The sequence below is a fragment of the Neomonachus schauinslandi genome, chromosome 9, assembly GCF_002201575.2.
Source record: "Neomonachus schauinslandi chromosome 9, ASM220157v2, whole genome shotgun sequence".
NCBI lineage: Eukaryota > Metazoa > Chordata > Mammalia > Carnivora > Phocidae > Neomonachus > Neomonachus schauinslandi.
In genome coordinates, this window is record NC_058411.1 from 13,895,700 (window position 1) to 13,899,067 (window position 3,368).

At 46.3% G+C, this 3,368-nt stretch overlaps 1 non-coding gene across 1 annotated transcript; it reads right to left on the reverse strand.

Moving 5' to 3' along the window:
* Positions 1–2,699: 2,699 nt before the first annotated feature.
* On the reverse strand, positions 2,700–2,811 carry LOC123325807. The gene has a single exon (XR_006540655.1). It is a non-coding gene; the product is annotated as a U6 spliceosomal RNA (small nuclear RNA).
* Positions 2,812–3,368: the final 557 nt, after the last annotated feature.

Consider the following 3,368-nt stretch of genomic DNA (forward strand, 5'->3'; position numbering starts at 1 on the left):
TTCTAAAATACCACTTTCATGTTATCATCTCCTACTTTACTTAGAACACTCAGTGGCTCCCCATCATCTAGAATAAAATACAAACTTGTGGGTTTTGAACCCAGGTTCCTTCGTAATCTGTCTGCAACTTTACCTTTCCAGCCATCTTCCCAGTTATTCCCATGAGGGATCCTCTTGCTCAGATGAACTGGTCTCTGCCGTGGTTCTCTGAATATACCCTTGACCTTCCTCACTTTGAGTATTTGCTTTACTGCTCAGTGCAGGAAAGAACCAAGTGGAAAGTTCTCCCTTCCCTTTTCCTTTCTCTGAAGTCCTACCCTTTCTTTAGGGCACTAGTCACATTTTCCTTTTTTTAAAAAATGAGTAAACAGGGCGCCTGGGTGGCTCAGTTGGTTAAGCGACTGCCTTCGGCTCAGGTCATGATCCTGGAGTCCCAGGATCGAGTCCCGCATCGGGCTCCTTGCTCAGCAGGGAGTCTGCTTCTCCCTCTGACCCTCCCCCCTCTCATGCTCTCTCTCTATCTCATTCTCTCTCAAATAAATAAATAAAATCTTAAAAAAAAATGAGTAAACAAACAAAAAAAATGAGTAAACATTCCTTGACTGTCCCAGCCTGGGATGACCTGGGTTACCCTATCACTTACTATCTGCAGTTGGAGCCCCTGCGGGGCTAGACCAGCTCAGTGCATTGCATATCACAGGAGCTCCATAAGCACCCAACTGAACTGCTAACAAGGAGTGCTTCCTGTCCTGGCCGCAAAATACTGCTACACCAAGACAGGACCTCTTACCCTTCAGAAAACAATTCTAGTCGTGTGCTCAAAATGCATATGTTGGGGGTATTAGTTAATTATTTGTCATGCACTTGCCACCCATGACTAATCCTATTATATGAATGAAATGGAAGCCCAGAGGTGAAAATACTTGTATGACCTCACAAAGCCTAGCGTGTTGGTGGAACCAGTATTTGAACCCGCATTTCCTCCTGCTAACTTATTAGGGCCACTGTTCCTTTTAAACCATGAGTCATAGGCCATCAGAAACTTCTGTAAATATTCTGGTGGCTTTTGTCATCCTCCCTTTTTTTCTCTAAAGGGCCAGACAGTAAATATTTTAGGCTCTGCAGGTTCTGTGGTTTCTGTTGCAACTGCTCAACTCTGGCCCTGGAGTGGGAAAGCACCCAGGGCCACTGCGGAACCTACTGGGAGTGGCTGTGTGCCAACACAGTTTTATTTACAAAAGCAGGCTGTGGCCTGGATTTGGCCTGCAGCAGGTGGTAGTCTGCTGACCCCCTGCGATAGACGGTTCCCCTCTCTCTGTTCCTCACATCGGTCCGGAAAGTCAAGTTTAGGCGTAAGAAATTTTCAGTTTGAATTCTGAGCAGGACCCACAATTGTATACAGGCTAACGTGTGAATTATGTCCGTGGCTCGGAAGGCTGGCTGCTTAGGCTAAATGGGGAAGTTGCAGATGTTCAAGCAATAGTCTGTGTGCCTAATGAGCAGTAGACAACTGGTCATTCCATGAACATGGGTGTTGGTCTCAAGGGGAACATACTGGGGACACTCTCAGCATTGGGGGCACATAACCCCCTGAACTAACCAGCCTGAGGCTCTCCCCACCCAACCTGAGTATTCCCTTATGCCCAGAGTTTACACCTATAGTCCACAGGCTGTCCCATTTCTCACATGTGAAGGTGAACCCCAAGAAAAGTCATAATTACAACAAATGAGGTATAGTGAGCTCCCCGGTCATGTCATCACCCACAGTTTTTATTGGTGGCAGAGTGAAGTGATCCATCTGCATGGAGGTAAAGGAGCGTTGTAGGGAATCGTTCTTAGGAATGGCTGAGATACCTCTCTCCTGAAAGGAACAGGTAGGTTTGGGGGGAAAAAGTCTTAAAAACTGTGGGTCCAGCTCACCTCCATGACTCCATCCTAAGAACATGCACATACTAAAGGCAGCCCCCAACAAATCAATGAGGTCAGCAAGTTTATTCTGGTTCTGCTCTTCTGAGGCGGAGAGCTATTTGCTTTTTTTTTTTTCAACAGAGACAGCATAAGATCTGGGACCGAGAACACACAAGTTTTTCCACGGTCTTCAAGGTGTTGTGGAAAATATCAGAAAATCCTAATTAATTCCAGGAAAGAATTTCAATGGTTTCTTTAAAAAAATTTTTTTCTGAACTTTAAAGTATAGTTGACACACAATGTCACACGAGTTTCAAGTGTCCAACATAGTGATTCCACGTTTTGCTGTGCTTGCCCCAAGTGTAGAATTTCGGTGGCCGCTTGATCCTTAAACTACAAAGAAAGAAAAGGAGGAAAGGTTTTAAATCTTTATGCTTGGGAGAAAACACCCTGGTTTTAGGCAGTTAATGTAAATCGTGAGCAAATCATTCTTTAAGTTGACTCTTACCTCTTATTCTATTTAATTCTCTTTATTTTCTACATAATAATAGTAAACCCTTGCCCGGCATTTAGCCTGTGCCCTGCATGCCTGTGGGGTGCTTTACATATGCCGATTTATTTAATCCTCGGGCAGCCCGGGGAGGGTCGTCAGTCTTACATCCCCATTTCACAGGTGAGGACAGGAAGGCGCTAAGAGGTGAGATGACTGCCCGCACCCTCACTGTGCTCATACTCATCCGGCCGCCTGCCTCTGTCTTTTAGTTAGTTAGTTGGTTAGCTCTTATTTTAATTCCAGTTAGTTAACATTCAAATACAGCTTGCTTCATCTTTACGCAGGGGCCATGCTAATCTTGTCTGTATTCTCTGTATTGTTCCAATTTTAGCGTGTGTGTTGCCAAATCCTTTAAATGGTTGTTGCGACAGTCAGAAATACTCCTTCTAATGGATCCGTTCCTTCTCAGAGCGGACTGACCAGTCCGTCATGCCGTCCCCTACTCGGCAAAGATTTCTCACACTTGCTCTCTGCTGGGTAGGACTCTGCTTCTTTGGCTTGCTCAGAAGCTAGTGGTGTCCCACTGGGGCATGGTGGCTGCCAGCATATGGGGTGAGGTGGGGGAGAGCCCTGTGTGATGTCACCTCCATGAACTGTCTTGAGCCCAGAGAAGCACACCTGCTTCCTGAGGGTGCACCTGTTAGCTAAGCTCACAGGACAGGTGGAGGGAATCAGAAGGCTTGTGTATTAATTGACAGAGATATTACTGAAGGGGTTTGGTGAGCTTGGGAATTGGGAAGGGAAGGCGGGGTGATTTGAGTGTTGAGTGCCATTGGGAAAGTCAGCAGGCCACAGACCCCCCCTGTAACTAGCTCCCATTGTTACTGAGACTCCAATCTCAAGGCCAGGGTTAACGCTATCAGGGTGCAGGGTGGGTCTTGGAAGAGGCCTCACGTTTGAGGAATGC